The following is a 13,895-nucleotide window of genomic DNA, read 5'->3' as shown; positions in this document are numbered from 1 at the left end:
ACAATGGTGAAATCATTGGCTGATGGCTCAGATCAAAAGATTACCCTGTTTAATACCTAATCTACCTTGAGTGAACTAATTTCAAACCAAAAAAATTACAATTTCATTTCAGTGTTCCCTTTCTCTAGGGAGAGAAAAACCCAGGCAGGATCTCCATTCCTGACTGGGGTCCAGTAGTCCTGTTGCAAGTTGATATTTCTAGAAGGTGTCTAAGAACAAGATCGGATTCTGCTGGCAGTTAGGTCTGGACTTTCCCAAGGGCTTTGGGACCCAGACTTCAAGACAAAATAGGGGTCACAAGCCGGCACATAGAAGCATTGAAAATAGGAACAGGAGTAGGCCTGCTCCACTATTCATTATGATCATGGCTGATCATTCAACTCAATAGCCTGATTCCACTTTCCTTCCATATTCTTTGATCCCTCTAGCCCAAGAGCTATATCTAATTCATTCTTGAAAACATAAAATATTTTGGCCTTAACTGCTTTCTGTGGTAGCAAATTCCATAGGCTCACCACTCTCTGGGTGAAGAAATTTCTCTTCATTTCAGTCCTAAAACATTTACCCTAAACGTAGACTATGACCTCTGGTCTGGAACCCCCCTGACATCAGGAACATTCTTCCTGCATCTATCCTATCTAATCCTGTAAGAAATCTATAGGTTTCTATGAGAACCTCCATCATTCTTCAAAACTCCAGCGAATATAATCCTAACCAACTCAATCTCTCCTCATACGTCTGTCCCGCCATCCCAGGAATCAATCTGGTAAACCTTCTCTGCACTCCATCTATGGCAAGAACATCCTTCCTCAGATAAGGAGACCAAAACTGCACACAATATTCCCGAGGTGGTCTCACCAAGGCCCTGTATAATTGCAGCAACTCATCCCTGCTCCTGTACTCGAATCACGATGAAGGCCAACATATCATTTGCCTTCCTGTTTTTGCTACCAAAGTGGATAATCTCAAAATTATCCACATTATACTGCATCTGCCATGCATTTGCCTACTCACTCAGCCAGTCTAAATCACGCTGAAGCATCGCTGCATCCTCCTCACAGCTCACCCTCCCATAATGATCTGTGTCATCTGCAAATTAGGAGATATTACATTTAGTTACCTCTTATAAATTGTTAATATATTATGTGAATAGCTGGGGTCCTAGCACCCCATTACTCATTGCCTGCCATTCGGAAAATGACCCGTTTATTCCTATTCTTTGTTTCCTGTCTGCCAAGCAGTTCTCTATCAATCTCAATATACTGCCCCCAGTCCCTGTGCTTTAATTTTATGTGGGACCTTGTCCAAGTCCAAAATAACTACATCCACTGGCTCCCCCTCATCAAGTCTACTAGTTACATCCTCGAAGAATTCCAGTAGATTTGTCAAGCAAATCCCATTCATAAATTCATGCTGACTCTGTCCAATTCTACCACTCTTCACCAAGTGCCCTGCTATTAAATCTTTTATAACAGACTCTAGAATTTTTCCCACTACTGACATCAGGCTGACTGGTCCATAATTCCCTGATTTCTCTCTACCTCCCTTTTTAAATAGTGGAATTACATTCGCTACCCTCCAATATGTAGTAACTGTTTCAGAGTCTATAGAATCTTTGAAGATGACTGCCAATGCATCCACTATTTCTAGGGCCATTTTCTAAAGTGCACTGGGATGTAGAGTTTAAGGCCCTGTGGATTTATTGGCCTTCAATCCCATCAATTTCCCCAATACCATTTTTCTACTAATACCGATTTTCTTCAGTTCCTCCCTCTCACTAAATCCTGTGTTTGCCAACATTTAGAACCATAGAACCATAGAAAATTACAGCTCAGAAACAGGCCTTTTGGCCCTTCTTGTCTGTGCCGAACCATTTTATGATTTTATGCCTAGTCCCACTGACCTGCACTTGGACCATATCCCTCCACACCCCTCTCATCCAAGAACCCGTCCAAGTTTTTCTTAAATGTTAAAAGTGACCCCGCATTTACCACTTTATCCGGCAGCTCATTCCACACTCCCACCACTCTCTGCGTGAAGAAGCCCCCCCCTAATATTCCCTTTAAACTTTTCTCCTTTCACCCTTAACCCATGCCCTCTGGTTTTTTTTCTCCCCTCGCCTCAGCGGAAAAAGCCTGCTTGCATTCACTCTATCTATACCCATCAAAATCTTATACACCTCTATCAAATCTCCCCTCAATCTTCTACGCTCCAGGGAATAAAGTCCCAACCTATTCAATCTCTCTCTGTAACTCAGCTTCTCAAGTCCCGGCAACATCCTTGTGAACCTTCTCTGCACTCTTTCAATCTCTTTCAATTTCTGATATGTGATTTGTGACCTCCTTTGTGAAGACAGAACCAAAGTATGTATCTGGTTGGTTAGCCATTTCTTTGCTCCCCATTATAAATTCCCCTGTTTCAGACTGCAAGGGACCTACATTCGTCTTCACCAATCTTTTTTCTCTTCACATATCTATAGAAGCTTTTACAATCAGTTTTTATGTTCCAAGCAAGTCTACTCTCATACTCTTATTTTTCTCTTCTTAATCAATCCCTTTGTCCTGCTTTGCTGAATTCTAAATTGCTCCCAATCCGCAGGTCTGTAATTTTTCTGGCCAATTTGTATGCCTCTTCCTTTGGATCTAATAGTATCTCTAATTTCCCTTGTAAGCGATGGTTTCGCTAACTTTCCAGGTTTACTTTTCAGATACATGTCAGGAGGGAGAATAGCATGATGGATATTCCCAGAATATCCTAACTGGGTGTCTATGAGCTCACCGTCCTCGTTGATGCTGCTGGACAACACCTTGGCAGCCCCATCAGTAGAGGTGAATATGCTGAGGCAATGGGGGGGATTTTCAGGGCCCATTCACCACAGACACATATCCCATTATGGTCACAAACTCTCACAAGAAGGCCATAATGGGATCTGCACGAGGGTTGATCTCATTGGGGTTCCCATTATATGAGGTGGGGCTGGCGATGGTGTGGGGTGGGGGGGCATTGTGCATGCATTGCGACCTCCGGAAATCACCACTACAGACTATCCTCCAGCCTGAACAATATCTATTGACCGTTATGCTCTGCTTCCTATCCACATTGCTACTGTCCCTTTTATTCCACAAGCTATAACTTTTCTCACAGATCTGTTGTGTGGCACTGTATCGAATGCCTTCTGAAAGTCCATGTACAGCATAACACCACTATACTACCATCTCCCCAAGGATGAGAAGGTTGGCCTATGATGAAAGGCTGAGTAAATTAAGCCTATATCCGCTGGCATTTAGGAAGTGAGAGACTATCTCACCATTTTGGTAAGAATAGCAGCAAAATGGACTATTATTTAAATGGTTAAACAGTGCAGCTGTGCAGAGGGACCTGGGTATCCTTGTGCATGAATCACAAAAAGTTGGTTTGCAGGTGCAGCAGTAATTAAGAAGGCAAATGGAATTTTGTCCTTCATTGCTAGAGGGATGGAATTTAAAAACAGGGAGTTATGCTGCAGCTGTATAAGGGGCTGGTGAGGCCACACCTGGAGTACTGTGTACAGTTTTGGTCTCCTTGCTTGAGAAAGGATATACTGGCACTGGAGGGGGTGTAGAGGAGATTCACTAGGTTGATTCCAGAGTTGAGAGGGTTGGCTTATGAGGAGAGACTGAGTAGACTGGGACTATACTCATTGGAATTCAGAAGAATGGGGGGACATCTTATAGAAATGTATAAGATTATGAAGGGAATAGATAAGATAGAAGTAGGGAGGTTGTTTCCACTGGCAGGTGAAACTAGAACAGCATGGCCTCAAAATAAGGGGGAGCAGATTTAGGACTGAGTTGAGGAGGAACATCTTCACCCAAAGGGTTGTGAATCTGTGGCACTCCCTGCCCAGTGAAGCAGCTGAGGCTACCTCATTGAATGTTTTTAAGGTAAAGATAGATACATTTTTGAACAGTAAAGGAATTGAGGGTTATGGTGTGCAGGCGGGTAAGTGGAGCTGAGTCCACAAAAAGATCAGCCATTATCTCATTGAATGACAGAGTAGGCTCGAGCGGCCAGATGACCTACTCCTGCTCCTACTCTTATGTTCTTATGCAACATATAAGGTTCTGAAGGGGCCTGATAGGGTAGAAGATGAGAGATTCTTTGTGCTTTTCAGAGAATCTAAAACACGGTCACAGTCTCAGGATAAAGGGTTAATAATTTAGTTCTGAGATATGGACAAGTTAATTCACTCAAAAGGTTATGAATCTTTGGAATTCTCGAGCCCAGAGGGTTGTAGATCCTCCATTGTTGAATACATTTAAAATCCCAGAATTGACAGAATTTGGTCTCTCCGGGAATTAACAGATTTGGGGAATAGGCAAGAAAGTGGAATCGAAACCCAATATCAGCCATGATTGTATTGAATGGTAGAGCAGGCTTGACAGGTCATATGGTCTACTCCTGCATCCACTGTGTTTTTTGTGTTCGTGTTTTGAATGATCTCAAGTTTTTGGAGGGTAATAAGTGGGAAGTCCGTTAGGATTGCATTGGAATAGTCAAGACTAGAGATGTGGATGAAAAATAGAAGAGGGCCAAGGATAGAACCTTGGGGAACACCAGGTGTAAGGATGTGGGAGCAGGAAGAGAAGACATTGCATGGCTATATCTGCATAGATAAGAATGGAACTAGGCGAGTGCAGGCTACCCAGTTGGACATGATAGGAGAGGCCTTGGAGGAAGATGGTATAATTAATAATTTCAAAGTTCTGCAGGTAGGGTCAGAAGGGATAGCTTAGATTTGTCACAGTCATATAGGATATCGTTTGTGACTACTTGACCACTTGGTCAATGTGCCAGAGGATTGCTGATGTCCATGGAACTATGTCCAGGTATAAATCAAGATATGGTGGAGGAAATGATTTTTAAAAGTTTAACATGGGAAAGGCTGGGAAGGGATTATCCTGAAGTTAAAGAAAGAAGTACATGAAGGAATGTGACCAAGCATCCAAATTCTGAGCGGTCTATGTAGACAGAGAATTGATCAGGCAGTTCATGTTTTGTCCCTATCTCTATTGCCTGGGGAAAAACAAATTCTTGTTAACTAGTTTACACCATTTGCTCTGGCCCTCCTCATTTGACCTTAAGTTTTAGATTAATTTCACTTTTCATACAGAATAACATTTATGCTTACACATAAATATTTTAATATTTACTTTGTAATTGTATTATTTTGTATTTCAATCAATAAATGCTCATGCTTTATTCTTTTGCCAAAGCACCAATTTTATATTCTATTATTTCTTTGTTGTTATTCTATTTCATTGTTGTTTGAACTTTGCCAAACAGTTGATTAATTATTCAGCAAGTAACACAGTGAGATGTACTCCATTTCAGTATTCAGCCTCCCCTTGAACTTCAGATGCGTGCACTCTGGTGTACAGTACCATTCCCACAACAAACAGCCTGAGACTAATCTAAATGGTATTGTCATTTAATGGCATAGACCAATTCCCACTAAGAACAGCATCATAATTCATTTTGCATTTATTTATTTACCGAGTGCAAAGTTCCTAAGCCAAGCAGTTTGTTCCGGTCCTGCTGCATTGAGTGTGGATAGGCCTCTGCTGAGTCTGTGGATTGGGCACTCTTCTATGATGTGGTGTATAGTTTGCTCTCACATAGGGGCTGGCACTAATGCCCCATCTGTGGAGGTTGGCCAAACAGAGACCATGGCCAGTTCAGAAACTGTTGAGGGTGGACCATCCTTTCCTTGAAAGGTTGAAGCCAGGCAGTTTTTGCGTTGGGTTGAATTTGAGACCCGGTACTTGATGGTCATGTCCAATGATTCCCATTCATTTGACCAAATGGAATTTGATTTACATTGAACTCCTGTGTGGAAAGGTTTTTCCAGATCAGACTTCTTGATGGGAGCTGTACCTTGAATAGATCAGCATGAAAACGGCATTGTGAACTTTTTCTATCTTTTTTTGGGGTGATGCAGACGAGTAGGTATGTGGAGGAGCAATGTCTGCCAGGCTAGGGAGCTGAGGGAGGGGTGCTGAGTGTAAAGGTAAAGTCACCATTGTCCCAGAAGACAAAATGCTGCTCTCCCCTTGTGGTTGTGCCATTATTGTTAGTACAACAAATCCAAGTCTTCCACCAGAAATATGCTATCTCATGCCATCTCATCTCTAACCATTCATCAGGGACATGCCATCTGTTTACAAGCCATTCATTTCACGATCAGTATATTGAACAGATGCTCAGGGTATATAATAAATCGAGGGCAATTTGATGAGGCTTCAGCACAAAATGGCTCTATTGCTAAAACAAGGATTAACTACATATACAAATAGAGTCTGACAGAAAAACAATGCGACTGTACATTACTTCTCCCTGGCTCCAACCGCCAATCCTTCCTGACCCAGGATACGCACCCTCGCATACGATTGGCTCAGCTTCCCACCTTGGCACTCCATAGGGTGTGGCCCAACCACATGGTCCTCAGCGAATGCCTCCTTAAAGGGGCCACGCTACCTAGCCCTTACCACTCCCCCCCCCTTACTCCTGAAGTCACCTCAGGAGAAAACAAGTATTGTTAACACAAACAAATTGCAAAAAAATCACCCGATGACAACTTGTCATAAGTTGAATTGAATTGGCAACTTCTGAACTCCAACTTTTCATTTGGAGATGAAAAATCAGGTCAGTTCAGGGTAAATGGCAAACTCATCAATCCAATGTCTAGATCGTCCTCATTAACTGACTGGCTGTATTCTCCATTACTGCAGCAACTGAGTGTTCTGGGTCCACCTCTACAAGTGGGATCCCCACTCCCAATCCAGGTGGATCTACATGTGCTGCTGGAGTCACCTGTTGATCTCTTATATCAGGCATTAATCTCCTCCTGAGGTGATCCACATGCTTCTTGATGCAACATCTTTGTATCTCTACAATATAGGAGACCGGCCCTGTCCTTTCTAGGATCTTACCAACCACCCATGCTGGTCTAGCTGCGAAATTTCTGACCATGACTAAATCCCATCTCTGAACAAGTGACGTCACAGGTGGAGAAGGTGGTGAAGAAGGCATATGGCATGCTTGCCTTTATAGGACGGGGCATAGAGTATAAAAGTTGGGGTCTGATGTTGCAGATGTATAGAACGTTGGTTCGGCCGCATCTGGAATACTGCGTCCAGTTCTGGTCGCCACACTACCAGAAGGACGTGGAGGCTTTGGAGAGAGTACAGAGGAGGTTTACCAGGATGTTACCTGGTATGGAGGGGCTTAGTTATGAGAGATTGGGTAAACTGGGGTTGTTCTCCCTGGAAAGACGGAGGATGAGGGGAGACTTAATAGAGGTGTATAAAATTATGAAAGGCATAGATAGGGTGAACGGTGGGAAGCTTTTCCCCAGGTCGGTGGTGACGTTCACGAGGGGTCATAGGTTCAAGGTGAAGGGGGGGAGGTTTAACACAGATATCAGACGGACATATTTTACACAGAGGGTGGTGGGGGCCTGGAATGCGCTGCCAGGCAAGGTGGTGGAGGCGGACACACTGGGAACGTTTGAGACTTATCTAGACAGCCATATGAACGGAGTGGGAATGGAGGGATACAAAAGAATGGTCTAGTTTGGACCAGGGAGCGGCGCGGGCTTGGAGGGCCGAAGGGCCTGTTCCTGTGCTGTATTGTTCTTTGTTCTTTTATCAAGACTGTGTTGTCTTCCTTGAGTTGTGATTTTCTTTGACAGATTTGCCTCATCTCCACCCTCCCAGCCACATTTGTAAATATATCTAAGCATGTCCTTAAACGGTGTCCCATTAGTAGTTCGGAAGGCATGACCCCTGTGGAAGACAACAGAAAGCTAGCGATACCTAAATGTAGAGGCCTATTTACCTGTTTCTTCATTGGGATCTTGAAAGATTGTGCGGCATGTTCCACTAGCCTGTTTGATGCTGGGTGGTAAGGTACTGACCTAAAATGACGAATGCCATTTGATTTTACGAATTTCTGAAACTCCTCTGCTATGAAGGATGTGCCATTGTCTGATATTAAGACCTCCAGGATCCCATGAATGGCAAAGATTTTCTCAATTTATCAATAGTGAGAGCAGACGTTGTGGACTTCATTAACTGGGGTGGCACGGTGGCACAGTGGTTAGCACTGCTGCCTCACAGCGCCAGGGACCCGGGTTCAATTCCGGCCTTGGGTCACTGTCTGTGTGGAGTCTGCACGTTCTTCCCGTGTCTGCGTGGGTTTCCTCCGGATGCTCCAGTTTCCTCCCACAGTCCAAAGATGTGCGGGTTAGGTTGATTGGCCAGGTTAAATTGACCTAATGTCAGGGGATTAGCAGGGTAAATATGTGGGTTTACGGGAATAGGGCCTGGGTGGGATTGTGGTTGGTGCAGACGCGATGGGCCTAACGGCCTCCTTCTGCACTGTCAGGATTTTATGAACTGGACATCAAACTACTTTGAGTGTCTGTCCACCATAATCAGAAACAGATGGCACATAAAGGGTCCTGCAAAGTCGATATGTATTTTTGCCTAAGGTCTACTGGGCCACTCCCAAGTGTATCCCGGCCGTGGCAGGGCCGGTTGAGCTTGAGAACTGGGCATGAACTAACTATTCTCTCTATCTGTGCATCAAGGCCACACATAGCTTCTGCTTTGACCCAGATCTGAGTCATTCAGCTCTTGCAACAATAATCATAGAATCCCTACTGTGCTAAAGGAGGCCATTCGGCCCATCTAGCCTGCACCAACAACGATCCCACCAAGGCCCTATTCCTGTAACCCCACATATTTACCCTACTAATCCTCCGACATGAAGGAGCCATTTAGCATGGCCAATCAACCTATCCCGCACATTTTTGGACTATGAGAGGAAACCGGATCATCCGGAGGAAACCCATGCAGACCTGGGGAAAATGTGCAAACTCCACACAGACAGTCATCCAAGCTGGGACTGTGCCACCATGCCATCCCATCTTCCTTAGGGTGGGACTATAACCCTAACTCCCCACAACACCCCATCTTCACAAGTTATCCCCATTCTTTTTTTGGTAGGACTTTAAACAGCTCAGACTTCTCATATCTCCACCCTTGCAATACCATTTTTTAACCTTTGATAATACTGCATCTCTTTCTGTGCACATTCTTATGTGCTTCACTTAGACTAGCAAGGACTCTATCATACTCAATGCCAGCTCTATTTCTTGCAGAATGGGTGGTGATGCCACTGTCGGTGGTGATGGCATCCTGCTGAGTGCATCCGCATTAGATATCTGTGTTCCTGCACGATGCTGAAAAGTATAATTGTACGTGGCAAGTAAGAGAACCCACCTCTACACTCTTGATGGAGTTTAATCCAGACAAATGTGAGGTAATGCATTTTGGAAGGTCACAGGTACACAGGTCACTGTTGTACACCCAGATTCCTCTGCCTATCAATATTCTTAAGGGTTCTGCCATTATTGTAAAATGCCAACCATATATAACTGCCAAGCTTTCTTTTTAGATTTGGGAACATTTCTTTTCTGCCTCAGAAAATATCCTTGAGGCAAAGCCTTTCTGCTCCATCAGGCATTCTGTTGGAGAAAACTGCTCTCACTCCATACAGTGACATATCTCAAGTCACCATCAAGGGCTTTGGTGGATCGTAGTGCAGCAATAATGCCAACAACTGCAGAGCATGTTTGATTTTTGTGAATGTCTCTTTCTGGTCTTCTCTAAACATCCAATATTGATGTTTCTTTGACAATTGGTGGAGTGGGGCGAAGGTGATATATATATTTTGTAGAAACCTACCATAATAGTTCACCATTCCGAGAAATAATTTTAGCTCAGAGACTTTGATTGGCTGTGGAACCTCTTTTATGGCTTTTACTTTGTATTCCAAAGGGTGCAAGCCTTTTGCTTCCACTCTAAAGCCTAAATAAGTAACTTCATCTGTTTGGAAGATACATTTCCCCTGTTTAAGCCTAATCCCTGCTTTTTAAATCATTTCAAAACTTCCTCCAAGGTTGAGCTGTGTTCTTCAAAGAACAAAGAAAATTACAGCACAGGAACAGGCCCTTTGGCCCTCCAAGCCTGCAACGACCATGCTGCCTGACTTAACTAAAACCCCCTACGCTTTTTCATGACCCCTTTTAGCTCTTCTTACTCCTTGCTTAAGTTTCTTTCTACTTTCCTTGTATTCCACACTTGCTTCATGTGTTCCCAGCCTCCTAGCTTTGACAAATGCTTCCTTTTTCTCTTTGACTAGGCTCACAATAACTTTTGTTATCCAACGTTCCCAAAACTTGCCATACTTATCCTTCATCCTTACAGGAATGTGCCAGTCCTTAATCCCTATCAACTTACACTTGAAAGCCTCCCACATGCCCTTTGGCCCTCCAAGCCTGCACCGACCATGCTATGCGACTTAACTAAAACCCCCTACGCTTCCGGGGTCCATATCCCTCTATTCCCATCTCATTCATGTACTTGTCAAGACGCCCCTTAAAAGTCACTACCGTATCCACTTCCACTACCTCCCCCGGCAACGAGTTCCAGACACCCACCACTCTGTGTAAAAAATCTGCCTCGTACATCTCTTTTAAAACTTGCCCCTCGCACCTTAAACCTATGCCCCCTAGTAATTGACTCTTCCACCCTGGAAAAAAGCTTCTGACTATCCACTCTGTCCATGCCCCTCATAACCTTGTAGACTTCTATCAGGTCTCCCCTCAACCTCCGTCGCTCCAGTGAGAACAAACCAATTTTCTCCAACCTCTCCTCGTAGCTAATGCCCTCCATACCAGGCAACATCCTGGTAAATCTTTTCTGTACCCTCTCCAAAGCCTCCACATCCTTCTGGTAGTGTGGCGACCAGAATTGAACACTATATTCCAAGTGCGGCCTCACTAAGGTTCTATAAAGTGTCAACATGACTTGCCAATTTTTAAACTCAATACCCCGGCCGATGAAGGCAAGCATGCCGTATGCCTTCTTGACTACCTTCTCCACCTGCATTGCCACTTTCAGTGACCTGCGTACCTGTACACCCAGATCCCTTTGCCTATCAATATTCTGAAGGGTTCTGCCATTTACTGTATATTTTCTATCTGTATTACACCTTCCAAAATGCATTACTTCACATTTGTCTGGATTAAACTCCATCAACATCTCTCCGCCCAAGTCTCCAACTGATCTATATCCTGCTGTGTCCTCTGAGGGTCCTCATCGCTATCCGCAAATCCACCAACCTTTGTGTCATCCGCAAACTTACTAATCAATCCAGTTACATTTTCCTTCAAATCATTTATATATATTACAAACAGCAAAGGTCCCAGCACTGATAACTGAGGAACACCACTTGTCACAGCCCTCCATTCAGAAACGCACCCTTCCACTGCTACCCTCTGACTTCTTTGACCGAGCCAGTTTTGTATCCACCTTGCCAGCTCACCTCTGATCCCATGCGACTTCACCTTCTGCACCAGTCTGCCATAAGGGACCTTGTTAAAGGCCTTCCTGAAGTCCATGTAGACAACATCCGCTGCCCTACCCTCATCAATCACCTTCGTCACTTCCTCAAAAAACTCAATCAAGTTCGTGAGACACGACCTCCCCTTCACAAAACCATGTTGCCTCTCACTAATACGTCCACTTATTTCCAAGTGGGAATAAATCCTGTCTCGAAGAATCCTCTCCAATAATTTCCCTACCACTGATGTAAGGCTCACCGGCCTGTAATTACCTGGATTATTCTTGCTACCCTTCTTAAACAAAGGAACAACATTGGCTATTCTCCAATCCTCTGGGACCTCCCCTGTATGTGGAGATGCCGGTGTTGGACTGGGGTAAGCACAGTAAGAAGTCTCACAACACCAGGTTAAAGTCCAACAGGTTTATTTGGTAGCAAATACCTCCCCTGTAGCCAGTGAGGATACAAAGATTTCTCTCAAGGCCCCAGCAATTTCCTCTCTTGCCTCTCTCAGTATTCTGGGGTATATCCCATCAGGTCCTGGAGACTTGTCTACCTTGATGTTTCTCAAGAACCCCAATACCTCCTCCTTTTTGATCTCAACATGACTCAAACTATCTACACATCCTTTCCCAGACTCATCATCCGCCAAGTCCTTCTCTTTGGTGAATACTGACGCAAAGTACTCATTTAATACCTCGCCCATTTCCTCTGGCTCCACACATAGATTCCCTCCCTTGTCCTCCCTGGCTACCCTCTTGCTCTTTATATATATGTAAAAAGCCTTGGGATTTTCCTTAATCCTTTTTCATGACCCCTTTTAGCTCTTCTTACTCCTTGCTTAAGTTTCTTTCTACTTTCCTTGTATTCCACACTTGCTTCGTGTGTTCCCAGCCTCCTAGCTTTGACAAATGCTTCCTTTTTCTCTTTGACTAGGCTCACAATACCTTTTGTTATCCAACATTCCCAAAACTTGCCATACTTATCCTTCATCCTTACAGGAATGTGCCGGTCCTGAATCCCTATCAACTTACACTTGAAAGCCTCCCACATGCCAGATGTTGATTTGCCCTCAAACATCTGCCCTCAAGCTACATTCTTCAGTTCCTGCCTAATATTGTTGTCATTAGCCTTCACCCAATTTAGCACCTTAACTTGAGGACTACACTTATCTTTATCCATCAGTACCTTAAAGCTTACTGAATTGTGGTCACTGTTCCTGAACTGCTCCCCTACTGAAACATCGACCACCTGGCCGGGTTCATTCCCCAATACCAGGTCCAGTATAGCCCCTTCCCTAGTTGGACTATCTACATACTGCTTCAGGCGTGGCTCCTGTAATTAAAACGTCGTTGAGGTAAACCGCTACATTTGGGATGCCTTGTAATAGACTTTCCATTATACGTTTGAAAATAGTGCAGGCTGATGACACTCTGAAAGACAGGCATGTATATTGATATAAACCCTTATGAGTATTGATGGTTATTAAACCCTTGTGAGTACTGATGGTTACCAATCTGTGTGTGTCTGTGTCCAATTCCAACTGTTTGTCGGCATGACTGAGGTCCAATTTGGCATATTTTAAACCTCCTGCCAGTTTTGGGTAGAGGTCTTCAAATTAAGGAATGGGGTATTGTCTATTTGAGCTCCTCTGTTAACCATTAATTTTATACTCCCCACAAATTCTTACAGTCCGGTCCGGTTTTAGAATAGGGACTATGGGTGAGGCCCATTCTGAAAATTGAACAGGCTTTATGATATCCAAATCTTCAAGTCTCTTGAGTTCAATTTCAACCTTATGACGAAGTGCATAAAGCACAGGACAAGCCCTGAAATGTTTTAGTGTTTCCTCCAGATTCAGATATATTGTGGTTTTAGGTTCCCTTATACATCCTAATTCATTCTGGAAGACCTCAAAGTATTTATATAGTGTTAGGATTTCGGAGGTATATTATGAAGCCAGACTAGACCCAAACAATTTTCTATTTTGGCATAAATGTGAGGAAAGGATACTTCCTTCCAGGAATTATTCCACTGACAGAGTAGGAATCTTTAATAGTAAAACAAACTTCATTCAATAACACAGTTTAAACGTAATGTAAACAAATGAAACAACTTAATTATTAACAGTTGAACAATATTTAAAAATGAGAAGGAAACAACTTTAATTTCTAACTTATCACTGTTTCGGTTCCAAAATGCAACATTCCTCTTAGATGCCACTTGAAATACAGTTAGCAATCATGAATATACAAAGAACAAAGAGCAGTACAGCACAGGCTCTTCTGTCCACCAAGCCTGCGCGATCATGATGCCTGCCTAAACTAAAACAAAAGGATACGGAGTCCGTATCCTTCCATCCCCATCCTATTGCTATACTTGCTATAGTGAGCGTAGACAGAGTTCCAGAAGCGTGAAATTCTTTCTAACTTCAACTAGGCTTC

General features: G+C 43.6%; 1 protein-coding gene across 1 annotated transcript in view; it reads right to left on the bottom strand.

Annotated features, from left to right (window-relative positions):
- Nucleotides 1–13,895, bottom strand: part of dpys (dihydropyrimidinase) — a 225,793-nt gene that overhangs the window by 67,807 nt on the left and 144,091 nt on the right. The window lies entirely within an intron of this gene.

Source organism: Mustelus asterias, chromosome 7, assembly GCF_964213995.1.
Source record: "Mustelus asterias chromosome 7, sMusAst1.hap1.1, whole genome shotgun sequence".
Lineage (NCBI taxonomy): Eukaryota > Metazoa > Chordata > Chondrichthyes > Carcharhiniformes > Triakidae > Mustelus > Mustelus asterias.
The sequence above is the reverse complement of the archived record's forward strand: the minus strand, read 5'-3'. Positions and strand labels throughout refer to the sequence as shown.